This window comes from Heterodontus francisci, chromosome 1 (genome assembly GCF_036365525.1).
Source record: "Heterodontus francisci isolate sHetFra1 chromosome 1, sHetFra1.hap1, whole genome shotgun sequence".
In the NCBI taxonomy this organism is placed as follows: Eukaryota; Metazoa; Chordata; class Chondrichthyes; order Heterodontiformes; family Heterodontidae; genus Heterodontus; species Heterodontus francisci.
The window spans coordinates 61940186-61955735 of NC_090371.1; the positions used below are offsets into that span (position 1 = coordinate 61940186).

At 43.4% G+C, this 15550-nt stretch overlaps 1 protein-coding gene across 1 annotated transcript in view; it reads right to left on the reverse strand.

Moving 5' to 3' along the window:
* Window positions 1–15550, reverse strand: part of LOC137369758 (A disintegrin and metalloproteinase with thrombospondin motifs 12-like) — a 780536-nt gene that overhangs the window by 67014 nt on the left and 697972 nt on the right. The gene's annotated exons all lie outside the window — the stretch shown is intronic.

Consider the following 15550-nt stretch of genomic DNA (forward strand, 5'->3'; position numbering starts at 1 on the left):
CCCCTACCCCAGCACCATGGCATCTCTGCTCCTGCCCACCTCCACCACCAATGCCTCTAGCATGCATCCATCATGTTGGAACCCTATCTCTGTCCTGGTGTTCAATTTTCTTATGTTTCAAATTGCAGCAATTTTCTTCAGTGCAGCTTTCCTTTAAGAGGGACAGCCTGCCTTTAAGAAGGGAAGGCTGGCTGCACCACGATGCAGAAGCCACATACCGCATTTAGAAGATGAGTGCAACATAGGACCCATTCAGCCCAATGCTGCAATCTTTCAGCGAGGCAAGTATACCAAAATCATGTGTTGCCTCCCTCAGTCTTTGTAACAAGATAGATGAGCCGTCAGCACAAATAGAAATAAATGAATATGGTTTGATAGCTATCACAGAGATGCAGTTGCAGGATGACCAGGACTGGAATCTCAATGTTCAAGGATATTCGACGTTCCGGAAGAATAGGCAGAAAGGAAAAGGAGGTGGGGTAGCTTTGTTATTAAAGGAAGGGATCAGTGCAGTTGTGAGTATTGATATAGGTGTATGAGATCATGATGTAAAATCCGTTTGGGTAGAAATAAGGAATAGCAAGGGGAAGAAATCACAGGTGGTAGTGGTCTATAGGCCCCCGAGGAGTTGCCTCTCTGTAGGACAAAATATTAATCAGGAAATAATGGAGGTGTGTAAGAAGGGCGCTGCAATTATTATGGGTGATTTTAATCTGCATAGAGAATGGACAAATCAAATTGGCAAGGGTAGCATGGAAGATGAATTTGTAGAGTGCATCAGGGATTGTTTCTTAGAACAATATGTTGCAGAACCTACCCGGGAACAGGCTATTTTAGATTTGGTAATGTGTAATGAGGTAGAATTAATAAGAGATCTCATAGTTAAGGATCCTCGAGGGGGAAGCGATCATAATATGGTAGAATTTCAAATTCAGTTTGAGGGTGAGTAACTCAGGTGTCAAACCAGTGTCTTCAACTTAAACAAGGGCAATTACAGAGGTATGAAGAAAGAATTGTCGAAGGTGGGTTGGGAAAATAGACTACAGGGGAAGTCAGTAGCTGAGCAGTGGAAGACTTTTAAGCAGCTATTTCATAACATTCAGCAAACATTTATTCTAGTCAGAAGGAAGGACTCGAAGAAAACAATGAACCACCCGTGGACAACAAAGGAAGTTAAGGAGAGTATAAGACATATAAAGCGGCAAAAGCTAGTGGTAGGCCAGAGGATTGGGAATTTTTTAGAAACCAGCAGACCAAAAAATTAATAAAGAGAGAGAAAATTGATTATGAGAGTAAATTGGCAAGAAATATAAAAACAAACAGGAAGAGCTTCTGCGGGTATATAAAAAGGAAGAGAGTAGCTAAAGAAAGTGTGGGACTCTGAGAGGATGGGACTGGGGAATTAATAACAGGAACAGGGAAATGGCAGAAAATTTAAACCAATATTTTGCATCAGTCTTCACGGTGGAGGCCACTATAAACATCCCAACAATAATAGATGAGCAAGGTGTAAATGGGAGGAAGGAACTTGTAACATCTCCCCGAAACCTTCCTCCAATCACCTTAAAATTATGCCCCCTGGTGATAGCCCTTTCCACCCTGGGAAAAAGTTGCTGGCTATCCACTCTATCTATGCCTCTCATCATCTTGTACCCCTCTATCAAGTCACCTCTCATCCTTCTTCACTCCAATGAGAAAAGCCCTAGCTCCCTCAACCTTTCTTCGTAAGATATGCCCTCCAGTCCAGGCAGCATCCTCGTAAATCTCCTCTGCACCCTCTCTTAAGCTTCCACATCCTTCCTATAATGAGGTGACCAGAACTGAACACAATATTCCAAGTGTGGTCTAACCAGGGCTTTATAGAGCTGCAGCATAACCTCGCGGCTCTTAAACTCAATCCCCCTGTTAATGAAAGCCAACTAAGGTTGATAACAACCCTATCAACTTGGGTGGCAACTTTGAGCGATCTATGGACATGGACCCCAAGATCCCTCTGTTCCTCCACACTACCAAGAATCCTGTCTTTAAGCCTGTATTCTGCATTCAAATTCAACCTTCCAAAATGAATCACTTCATACTTTTCCAGGTTGAACTCCATCTGCCACTTCTCAGCCCAGCTCTGCATCCTGTCAATGTCCCGTTGCAACCTACAACAGCCTTCCACACTATCCACAACTCCAGCAACCTTCGTGTCATCGGCAAACTTGCTAACCCAGCCTTCCACTTCTGTTTTACAGTTGTGTATGTGTTACTTTTAGGAGAGATGGGTAGCCATAGTATAAGAACCAGAGTTAAAGACCCCCCGCCCTTAACTATAGTGCACTGAGAAGGGTTAGTTGTTGAGATGTTCCTTTGAGAAAGTGGGGAGTGTGCTATGGCCCAGGCTGGTCAAGGAAGAAAAAGGAGGATAGCCACTGTGTTAACTTGACTGCCCTGGTGAGGTCACTGAACTTCTCCTGGCACTAGTCTGCAGTCTTGTGGGTGAAAGAGTGGCATGAGTGACATTTCTGGCAGGTCTGCTGCCACAGACACACAACAGTCACTGTCTCGGTTTCAATTTCCTCAAGGAGTGCTTGTAGCTCAGACTGTGTGAAACAATGGTATCTTCTTCTCTGTGACTGTGCATTGATGGCCCCGCTGCTCTGGCTGCCTGTGCCAGCTGCTCCTGTGTTCAACATTCTTGACAAAGCAGCAGAAAAAGATTCATGTGACAGTCAAATGAATGAGTTGAGAAATGTCCTGCTGCTCCTCCAGCCTGTGGTAAAAGGTTTCAACCCACCAGATTCTTCTGATTTTACACAGATTTTAGGTCTATTACTGCTCCAATGAAACTGTATATGAACTGAACTAGGCAACTCTTGTGCAAATACTTCTCCAGACCACCAGTGGATACATACTATTTTACATTAGTGCATAAGTGGTGCAGCTCACCAGGAAGTAATACTCCTGATATCCAGAATAGTCTTTATTGCTGTATCTTCTCAATAGCATGGTTGCTTTCATATGGTTAGGTCACCATATCTCATGAGGTTTCTTTCTGTCAAATTTTTGAAAGTCTGTACTCCTCGCACTGTAAATACTGGCACACTTTATTAGATCAGTGGCAGATTAACATAGTTGCCATCAGGTCACCCCTTCAGCTCCCTAAACTATCCACCCATTAAGCACCTACCCAACTGGCTATTTGTACTGCATCTCCAAAAAGAATTTAAGAAGGTTTTTTTTAAAAAAAATGAATGTTTTGTGTTCTAAACTTTATTAATCCTATCTTTCTCTTTAACTGTTTAGATAATTGTTCTATGTTTATCAAGACAAGGGTTGCCAGTACTAGAAAAAGCACACTTTGGGCATTTAGCATCAGTATCAAGAACTAAATCAGGATACACTATCAATTTCTACTGTTAGTCTGTTACATTCTCTTCACTTGGAATACTTAATATCGAGTTTCCAATATGAAGTAAGTTCTTGTGAAATGTTCCTTATGCATTTGCTCAAATTGCTCTCAACACCATTCTGTGGGACCTCACCTCATGGCTCCTTAAAGTCTGTCCACCATCTGCAAGGAACAAGTCAAGAGTGCATTGAAATACTCTCTGCTTGCCTGGAGGAGTGCAGCTCCAACAACACTCAAGAAACTCGACACCATCCAGGACAAAGCAGCCCACTTAATTGGCACCCCATTCACCACTTTAAACATTCACAGCCTCCACCACCAATGCACAGTGGCAGCAATGTGTACCATATACAAGATGCACTGCAGCAACTCGCCAAGCCTCCTTTGACACCACCTTCCAAACCCATGACCTCTGCCACCTAGAAGGGCAAGGGTAGCAGACGCATGGGATCATCACCAACTGCAAGTTCCCCTTCCAAACTACACACCATCCTGACTTGGAACTGTATCGCCGACCCTTCACTATCACTGGGTCAAAAACCTGGAACTCCCTCCCGAACAGCACTGTGGGTGTACCTACACCAGGTGGACTGCAGCGGTTTAAAAAGGTAGCTCACTGCCACCTTCTCAAGAGCAACTAGGGATGGGCATTAAATGCTGGCCTGGCCAGTGAAGCTCACATTCCATGAATGAATAAAAATATAGATCCAAGGAACCAGAGCAGTTTACAGCATAGAAGGGGACCATTCATGCTTATTCATATGAGAGTAAACTAGCCAGTAACATAAAAACAGATTGTAAGAGCTTTTATAGGTATATCAAAAGGAAGGGAGTAGCTAAAGTAAACGTTGGTCCCTTGCAAGCTGAGACAGGCAAAATTATCATGGGGAATGAGGAAATGGCAGAGGCATTGAACAAATATTTTGTGTCTTTCTTCACAGTAGAAGACACAAGTTCCATACCAGAAATAGGCAGTAACCTAGGGGCTAAAAATAGTGAGGAAATTAAGGAAATTCATATCAGCTGAGAAAAAAAGTATTGGAGAAACTTAAGGGACTAAAATCTGACAAATCTCTAGGACCTGATGACCTACATCCTAGGGTTCTAAAAGAGATAGCTGCAGAGATAGTGGATGTGCTAGCTATGATTTAACAAAATTCCTTAGATTTGGGAAAGGTACCATCAGATTAAAAGTTTGCGAATGTCACATCGCTTTTCAAGAAAGGAGGGAGAGAGAAAACAGGGAACTACAGGCCAGTTAGCCTAACATCAGTCATTGGGAAAATGCTGGAATCTATTATTAAGGAAGTCTTAGCAATGTATTTAGAAAAGCACAGTATGATTAGAACAAGTCAACATAGTTTTAGTAAAGGGAAATCCTGTATGACAAATTTATTCGAGTTTTTTGAGGATGGAACTCGTAGGGTAGATAAGGGAGAACCAGTAGATGTAATATACCTGAATTTCCAAAAGGCATTCAATAAACTGCCACAGAAAAGGTAAATTGGCAAGATAAGGGCTCATGGTGTTGGGAGTAATATATTAGCATGGATAGATAATTGGTTAACAGACAGGAAGCAACGCGTGGACATAAATGGGGCATTTTGAAGTTGGCAGGCAGAAAATAGTGTAGTACTGTAAGGATCACTGATAGGGCCTCAGCTATTTGCAATCTATATTAATGACTTAGATGAAGAGACAGAGAGTAATGTATCTAAGTATGCTGATGATACAAAGGTAGGCAGAAAGGTAAGCTGTGGGGAGGACATAGAGTGGCTGCAAAGAGATATACATAGGTTAAGTGAGTGGCAACAAGATGGTAGATGGAGTATAATGTAGGGAAGTGTGAAGTTATGCACTTTGGTCATAAGAATAGAAAAGTAGAATCGTTTTTAAAAGGTGTGCAACTCGTAAGTGTCGATGTTCAAAGAGACTTGGGTGCACTTGTATAAGAAACGCAAAAAGTTAACATGCAGGTATAACAAGCAATTAAGAAGGCAAATGGCATGTTGGCTTTTATTGCAATGGGATTGGAGTACAGGAATAAGGAAATATTACTACAATCGTATAGGGTTTTGGTGAGACTTCATCTGGAATACTGTGTGCAGTTTTGGTCTCCACATTTAAAAAAGGATATACTTGCACTGGAGGCAGTGCAGTGAAGGTTCATTAGATTGGGCCCTGGGATGAGGGAGTTGTCCTATGATGAGAGACTAAGTAAATTGGGTCCATATTCTCTGGAGTTTAGAAGAATGAGAGATGATCTCATTGAAACATGTAAGATTCTAAAGGGGCTGGATAGGGTAGACACTGAGAAATTATTTCCACAGGTCAGGGAATTTAAAACACGAAGGCACAGTCTCAGGATAAGCAGCAGATCATTTAGGACTGAGATGAGGAGAAATTACTTCACTCAAAACGTTGTGAATCTTTGGAATTCTCTACCCCAGAGCATTGTGGATGCTCCATCATTGAATACATTCAAGGCTGGGATAGACAGTTTTTTTGTCTTTCAGGGAATCAAGGGGTATGGCGTGCGGGCAGGAAAATGGAGTTAAACCCCAAGATCAGCCATGAACATTTTGAATGGCGGAGCAGGCTCAATGGGCCATATGGTCTACTCCTGCTCCTACTTCTTGTGGTCTTGCTAGAGCAATATGAAACTAATTTCACTATCCTGTATTTTATTCATAACCCAGAATCATCAATTGCTTCAACAGCTATCTAACTTTCCCTCAAAAAATACAATTCTATCTGCTTCAATCGCTCCCTGTAGCAACATACCTTTATGTAGCAACATCCCTATTATTTAGGGCGGCACAGTGGCGCAGTGGTTGGCACCGCTGCCTCACAGCTCCAGGGACCTGGGTTCAATTCTGGGTATTGCCTGTGCAGAGTTTGCAAGTTCTCCCTGTGACTGCGTGGGTTTTTGCCGGGTGCTCCGGTTTCCGCCCACAGCCAAAGACTTACAGGTTATAGGTAAATTGGCCGTTATAAATTGCCCCTAGTGTAGGCAGGTGGTAGGGAATATGGGATTACTGTAGGGTTAGTATAAATGGGTGGTTGTTGGTCAACACAGATTCAGTGGGCTGAAGGGCCTGTTTCAGTGCTGTATCTCTAAATAAAAATGTAAGGAAATATCTGCTAACCAATTTCTTAAAGACAATTTTAAATTAATGGCTAATCATCATCATTTAGATGAAGGAATGGGAAACCATTTATCCAAGTTTGCCAATGATACTAATTTAGCTGACACGAAAGGTTTTTATAAATACATTAAAATAAAAGAGTGGCTATAAATTTCACTGATGATATTCAATTGGAAATTAGGAACTGGCAGACTTATTAAATAGCTACTTTGTATTGGTGTGAAGAATAGAGGATGACAATAAAATACCAGAGATACAAGGCAATCTGGAAATAAATCGGAGAGGATTCGATACGTTAAAAAATGGTGATGGAGAAACTAATGTTATTACAGATAGATAAATCTCCAGGATCTGATGTCTTTCCCCCCAGGGCATTAAAAGGAACAAGTGACAAAATTGTTAATGCATCAGTCATGAGCTTACAAAACTCTCTAGATTCAGAATTGTCCCCTTGGATTAGTAAACTGCCAATGTCACTTCACTATTTAAGAAATGTAAGAGAAAAAAACTAGGAAATGACAGTCTATTAGTCTAATATCAGTATTTTTTATACATTCATGGGATGAGGGTGTTGCTGACAAGGCCAGCATTTATTGCCCATCTCTAATTGCCCTTGAGAAGGTAGTGGTGAGCCGCCTTCTTGAACCGCTGCAGTCCATGTGGTGTAGGTAAACCAAGAGTTGTGTTAGGCATGGAGTTCCAGGATTTTGAACCAGTGACGATGAAGGAACAGTAATGTACTTCCAAGTCAGAATGGTGCGTGACTTAGAGGGAAACTTGCAAATGATGGTGTTTCGATGTGCCTGCTACCCTTGTCCTTCTAGATGGTAGAGCTCACAGCTTAGGAAGGAGCTATCAAGGAAGCCTTGGCAAGTTGCTGCAGTGCATCTTATAGATGGTACACACTGCTGCCATAGTGCATCAGTGCTGGAGGGATTGAATGTTTAAGGTCATGGTTGGGGTGCTAATCAAGCAGGCTGCTTTGTTCTGGGAGTGTTGAGCTGCACTCATCCAGGCAAGTGGAGAGTATTCCATCACACTCCTGACTTGTGCCTTGTAGATAGTGGACAGACTTTGGGAATCACAGGAGAGTTGGTCACTGCAGAATACACAGTTGCTGACCTGCTCTTGTAGCCACAGTATTTATGTGGCCAGTCCAGTTAAATTCCTGGCCAATAGTGACCCTCAGGATGTTAATGGTGTGGGATTCAGTGATAGTAATGTTATTTATTGTCAAGGGGAGGTGGTTAGATACTTCCTTGTTTGAGATGGTCATTGACTGGCACTTGTGTGGCATGAATGTTACTTACTGCTTATCAGCCCAAGCCTGAATGTTCTCCAGACTTCTCTGCATATGGGCATGGACTGCTTCATTATCTGAGGAGTTGCAAATGAAACTGAACACAGTTCAATCATCAGTGAAGATTCCAACCAGTCGAGAGTTTTCCCCCATTTCCCAATTACTTCAATTTTGCTAGGGCTCTTTGATGCCACACTGTCAAATGCTGTCTTGACGACAAGGGCAGTCACTCTCACTTCACACCTAGAATTCAGCTTTTTTGTCCATGTTTGGAGCAAGGCAAGAAGGAGATCTACAGCTGAGTAGTCCTGGCAGAACTCAAACTGAACATTGGTGAGTCGGTAATCGGTGAGTAAGTGCCACTTGACAGCGCCGTCTGGAACACCTTACATCACTTTGCTGATGAGTTGACAGGTGGGGCAAATTGGTCAGATTGGATCTTTCCTGCTTTTTGTGGACAGCACATACCTCGACAATTTTCTACTTTGTCGGGTGATGGTAGTGTTTTGGCTATACTGGAACAGCTTGGCTAGGAGTTCTGGAACTCAAGTCTTCAGTCAATCTAACCTTGGTAGTGGGCAAATTACTGAAATCAATTCTGAGAGGATAAACTGTCACTTGGAAAGGCACAGATTTATCAAGGATAGTCAGCATGGATTTTTATGGGAAGATCTTGACTGACTAACTTGATTAAATTTTTTGAGGAAATAACAAGGAGGATTGATGAGGGTCATGCAGATGATGTGGTGTACATGGATTTTAACAAGGCTTTTGATAGGATCCCACATGGCAGACTGGTTAAAAAAATAAAAGTCCATGGGATCCAGGGGAATGTAGCAAGCTGGATACAAAATTGGCTCACTGGCAGGAAACAAAGAGTAATTGTTGAGGGGTGTTTTTGTGACTGGAGGGCTGTTTCCAGTGGGGGTCTGCAGGGCTCAGTAATGGGTCCCTGCTTTTTGTGGTATATATTAACGATTTGGATGGAAACTTAGGAGGAATGACTAAGAAGTTTGCAGATGACACAAAAATTTGCCACGTGGTTGATAGCAAGGAGGATAGCTGTAGACTGCTGGAAGATATCAATGGACTGGTCAGATGGGCAGAAAAATGGTGAATGGAATTTAACTCAAGAGAAGTGGGAGATGATGCATTTGGGGAGGTCAAACAAGGCAAAGGAATACATGATTAATGGGAAAATACTAAGAACTGTAGAGGAAGTGAGGAACCTTGGAATGAATGTCCACAGATCCCTGAAGGTTGCAGGACAGGTTGATAAGGTGGTTAAGAAGGTGAATAGTAGGGAGGTTATGCTGGAACTGTAAAAAACACTAGTTAGGCCACAATTGAGTACTGTGTGCAGTTCTGGTCACCTCATTACAGAAAGGATGTAATTGCACTAAAGAGGGTACAGAGGGGATATACGAGCATGTTGCCAGGACTGGAAAGTCGCAGCTATGAGAAAAGATTGGATAGGCTGGGGTTGTTCTCCTTGAAACAGAGGAGGCAGAGGGGAAATTTGATTGAGATGTACAAAATTGTGAGGGGCCTGGATAGAGTGGATGGGAAGGGCCTATTTATCTTAGCTGAGAGGTCAGTGACTACGAAGTATACATTTAAAGTGATTGGTAGAAGGATAAGAGGGGAGATGAGGAAAAATGTTTTCACCCAGAGGGTGGTGGAGGTCTGGAACTCACTGCCTGAAAGGGTGGTGGAGGCAGAAAACATTATCTCATTTAAAAGGTGCCTGAATGTGCACCTGAAGTGCCGTAACCTGCAGGGATACGGACCAAATGCTGGAAAGTGGGATTAGGCTGGATGGTTCTTTTTCTTTCGACCAGCGCAGACACAATGGCCAAGTGGCCTCTTTCTGTGCCATAAACTTTCTATGATTCAGTACTACATCTGGGATGTCGTCAGGACCCATAGTTTTTCCAGTATCCAGTATAATCAGTCATTTCTTGATATCACATGGAATGAATCGAATTAGCTGAACACTGTCACCTGTGATGCTGCAGACTCAGGAGGAGGCTGAGATGGATCATCTACTCAACACTTCTGGCTGAAGATGGTTGCAAATGCCTCAGCCTTGTCTTTTGCACTGACGTGCTGGGCTCCCCTATCATTGAGGATGGGGATGGTTATAGAGCCTCCTCCTCCCACTAGTTTTTTAATTGTTCACCACCATTTGTGACTGGATGTGGCAAAACTGCAGAACTTTGATCGGATCTGTTAGTTGTGGGATCACTTAGTTCCATCTATAGCATGCTGCTTCCGCTGTTGACATAGAAACATAGAAAATAGGAGCAGAAGTAGGCCATTCAGCCTTTCGAGCCTGCTCTGCCATTCATTATGATCATGGATGATCATCCAACTCAGTAATCTGTTCCCGCTTTCCCTCCACATCCTTTGATCCCTTTTGCCCCAAAAGCTATATCTAACTCCTTCTTGAAAACATACAATGTTTTGGCCTCAACTGCTTTCGGTGATAGCAAATTCCACAGGCTCACCACTCTCTGGGTGAAGAAATCTCTCCTCATCTCAGTCCTGAAAGGTTTACCCCGTATCCTTAGAATATGACCCCTGGTTCTGGACTCCCTCACCATCGGGAACATCCTTCCTGCATCTACCCTGTCAAGTCCTGTTAGAATTTTATAGGTTTCTATGAGATCCCCCCTCACTCTTCCGAACTCCAGCGAATATAATCTAACCGACTCAATCTCTCCTCATACGTCAGTCCCGCCATCCCTGGAATCAGTTGGTAAACCTTCGTTGCACTCCCTCTATAGCAAGAACATCCTTCCTCAGATAAGGAGACCAAAGCTGCACACAATATTCCAGGTGTGGCCTCACCAAGGCCCTGTATAATTGCAGCAAGACATCCCTGCTCCTGTACTCCAATCCTCTCGCTATGAAGGCCAACATACCATTTGCCTTTTTTACCGCCTGTTGGACCTGCATGCTTACCTTCAGCGACTGGTGTACGAGAACACCCAGGTCTCGTAGCATATTCCCCTCTCTCAGTTTATAGCCGTTCAGATAATAATCTGCCTTCCTGTTTTTGCTACCAAAGTGGATAACCTCACATTTATCTACATTATACTGCATCTGCCATGCATTAGCCCACTCACTTAACTTGTCCAAATCACCCTGAAGCCTCTCTGTAACCTCCTCACAACTCACCCTCCCACCCAGTTTTGTGTCATCTGCAAATTTGGAAATATTAAATTTAGTTCCCTCATCTAAATCATTAATATATATTGTGAATAGCTAGGGTCCTAGCACCGATCCCTGCAGTACCCCACTAGTCACTGCCTGCCATTCAGAAAAAGACCCATTTATCCATACTCTTGGTTTCCTGTCTGCCAACCAATTTTCTATCTATCGCAATACACTATCTCCAATCCCATCTGCTTTAATTTTACACGCTAATCTCTTATGTGGGACTTTGTCGAAAGCCTTCTGAAAACCCAAATAAACCACATCCACTGCTGTACCTCATCAACTCTACTAGTTACATCCTCACATGCATATGGTCCTGTGTTTTAATTTTACCAGGTTGGCATTTAAAATTAGGTACGCCTGGTGCTGCTCCTCTACACTCCTCATTGAACCAAGGTTGTTCCCCTGGCCTGATATTAATGGTAGAGCGAGGGATACATCGGTCTATGAGGTTACATATTGTGGTTGAATACAACTCTGCTGCTGCTGATGGCCCACAGAGCTTCATGGATACCCATGAGCTGCTCGGTCTGTTTGGAATCTATCCCATTAGGCACAGTGGTAGTGCCACCCAATATGATTGGAAGGTGTCCTCAGTATCAAGAAAGGACCTCATCTCCACAAGGACTGTATGGTGGTCACTCCTACCAGTACTGTCACGGACAGTTGCATCTACGACAGGTAGATTGGTTCATTGTGGAGAAGTTACTAGGATCTGTTATTAGGCACAGAGTAACTGACCATTTGGACAAATATCTGATCAGAGATAGCCAGTATAGACTTGTAAAGATTAAGTCATGTCTAATGAACCTAGTTGATTTTTTGAAGAGGTAACAAACATGGTAAGTAAGGCAACATCTATGGACATTTATATGGACTTCCAGAAAGAAAAGTTTCACATAAGAGATCGTTCATAAAAATGGGCCTGCATGCATTAGAGGGAGCCTATTGGCTTGGGTAAGGGTTTGATTAAGAGACAGGAGGCAGACAGTAGGGAAAATGTGTATGTACTCAAATTGGCAGCAATATGACCAGTGGTGTCCACCAGGGATCTGTACTGGAGCCTCAACTTTTCACTATATTTAAAATGACTTGCATGAAGAAATAGAGAGCCATGCATCTAAGTTTGCTGATGACATTAAGGTAAGTGCCACAGTAAACAGTGTAGATAGGGGCAGAAAGTTGCAAAGAGACATTGATGGATTAAGTAAGTGAGTAAAACAGTGGCGGATGGAGTTCAATGTGTGGAAATGTGAGGTCATCCCCTTTGGACTTGAGAAAGATAGGGGAATTTTCTAAATGGTGATTAAACAGAAATATGTACAAAAATTACTAAAAACTAGTGGACAGATAGAAAAATAATTTAAAAGGTTAATGGAATGTTAGTGCTTAGCTCAAGAAGGTTGGAGTCCATAGGGGTGAAAGATACGTTATAGTTATATGAGGTTCTGTTTAGACCCCAAGTAGAGTACAGCATTCTGTTCTGGGCGCCACACCTCAGGTAGGAGATGCTGACCTTGTAGGGGATGCAGTACAGAGTCTCCAGAATGTTACTGGGGCTAAAAGGGTTAAATTACAAGGTCAGATTGCACAGATTCGGCTTATATTCTCTTGAATATTAGGAAGATTAAGGGACGATCTAATGGAGGTGTTTAGGATGGTTAAAGAAATTGACAGGGTAGGTAGAGAGTAATTACCTCTTCTGGTGAGGAAAGTCGAGAACAAGGGGGCAGAACCATAAAATTAGAGCTAGGCCACTAGCGTGTGGTGTCAGGAAGCATTTTTTCATATAATATGTCGTGGAAATCTGGAACTCTCTCCCCCAAAAAGCTATTGACGCTACGTCAATTGAAAAGTTCAAAATGGAGATTGATAGGTTTTCATTAGTCAAGGGTATGAACAGTTATGGAATCAAGGCAAGTAGATGGAGTTAAAATACAGATCAGCCATGATCTAATTGAATGATGGAACAGGGTCAAGGGGTTGAATAGCCTATGTTCCTATCAGCAACCAGAGAAAATGTTTATTTTCCCTATTCACTGGCTCAGTAAGTGCACAGGCTAGAGATCTTGGTTATGCCAGGATTGTGCCCACTGGTGACCTCCAGATCTGATCCAGGGTCAGTTAAAGTTGACCTCACTTGAATGAGTGAATTTCTTCAACCATACCCCTGCTCACTTGCAAATATATTCCTTCGATATTCCTGTAGCTGCTTTGTACAATTGCAGGAAAATCAAAGGGATGAAGATTGTGCAGATTCTACACCAGGCAGGCAACCCACTCTGCCAAGAAATGATCATTACCTCCATTGCAGAGTTCAAAACCACAAGTAACTGTAGCCCTGAGTTTTGTTTCCAGACACAAGATTGATTGGCAGCAGTCGGCTGAGAATTCTCCACAATGTGTGGAATATCAAACCTTAAGTCACCGCTAGCCACAGCAAATGTATAGTAACATGATTTTCCTCTTGATGCACCCCCACCACCCCACCACAACACCCCCCACCCCCCAGCATTGTCCCTCCAAGTTAGCCAGGAACGTCATTTGTGGATGAACTATTTGCCCTTTCAGAAAATGTGATGGTAAAGTGAATGGAATGTTGAAAAAAACCAAAATGAAAATATAACCATTTCAGTATTTTGTACTGTGTTTGAAGTTTTTGGAAAAATTATTTTTATTGTTTTTCATTAGTTTATGGGGATGTGGGCGCACTGGCCAGGCTAGTATTTATTGCCCATCCCTAATTGCCCTCGAGAAGGTGGTGGTGAGATGCCTTCTTGAACCGCTGCAGTCCATGTGGTGTAGGTACACCCACAGTGCTGTTCGGAAGGGAGTTCCAGGATTTTGACCCAGTGACAGTGAAGGAATGGCAATATAGTTCCAAGTCAGGATGGTGTGTGGCTTAGAGAGGAACTTGCAGGTGGTGGTGTTCCCATGTATTTGCTGCCCTTGTCCTTCTAGGTGGTAGATGTCGCAGGTTTGGAAGGTGCTGTCTAAGGATCCTTGGTATGCTGCTGCAGTGCATCTTGCAGATGGTATACACTGCTGCCACTGTGCATCGGTGGGGGAGGGTGAGAATGTTTGTAAATGGGGTGCCAATCAAGAGGTGTGCTTTGACCTGGATGATGTTGTGCTTCTTGAGTGTTGTTGAAGCTGCACCCATCCAGGCAAGTGGAGAGTATTCCATCACACTCCTGACTTGTGCCTTGCAGATGGTGGACAAGCTTTGGGGAGTCAGGAGGTGAGTTACTCGTTGCAAGATTCCGAGCCTCGGACCTGCTGTTGTAGCCATGGTATTTATATGTCTACTTCAGTTCAGTTTCTGGTCAATGGTAACCCCCCCACGATGTTGATAATGGGGATTCCGCAATCATAATGCCATTGAATGTCAAGGGGAGATAGATTCTCTTGTTGGAGATGGTTATTGCCTGGCACTTGTGTGGTGCGAATGTTACTTGCCACTTATCAGCCCAAGCCTGGACATTACCCAGGTCTTGCTGCATTTCTACATGGACTGCTTCAGTGTCTGAGAAGTCACGAATGGTGCTGAACATTGTGCAATCATCAGCAAACATCCCCACTTCTGACCTTAGGACTGAGGGAAAGTCATTGATGAAGCAGCTGACGATGTTGAGCCTAGGACACTATCCTGAGGAACTCCAGCAGTGATGTCCCCAGGGGTCATAGTCTAAGGATCACTTTACTGATGATTGAGAGTAGACTGATGGAGCGGTAATTGGCCGGGTTGGTTTTGTCCTGTTTTTTGTGTACAGGGCATTGGTTGGCAATTTTCCATGTTGCCGGGTAGATGCCAGTGTTGTAGCTGTACTGGAACAGCTTGGCTAGGAGCGCGGCTAGTTCTGGAGCACAGGTCTTCAGTACTCTTGCCAGAATATTGTCAGGGCCCATAGCCTTTGCAGTATCCAATACCTTCAGTCATTTCTTGATATCACGTGTAGTGAATCGAAGTGGCTGAAGTCTGGCATCTGTGATGCTGGGGCCTTCAGGAGGAGGCTGAGATGGATCATTCACTTGGCACTTCAGGCTGAAAAGGGTTGCAAATGCTTCAGCCTTATCTTTTGCACTGAGGTTTGGGACATTTGTGGAGCCACCTCCTCTTGTTAGTTAATTGTCCACCGCCATTCATGACTGGATATGGCAGGACTGCAAAGCTTAGATCTGATCCTTTGGTTGTGGGATCGCTTGGCTCTGTCTATTGCATGCTGCTTACACTGTTCAGCATGCAAGTAGTCCTGTGTTGTAGCTTCACCAGGTTGACACCTCATTTTGAGGCATGCCTGGTGTTGCTCCTGGCATGCCCTCCTTCACTCTTCTTTGAACCGGGGTTGATCTCCCAGCTTGATGGTAATGGTAGAGTATGAGGTTACAGATTGTGGTTGAATACAATTCTGCTGCTGCTGATGGTTCACAGCGCCTCATGGATGCCCAGTTTTGCACTCATCCATCAACTGAGGGGGTTTGGGG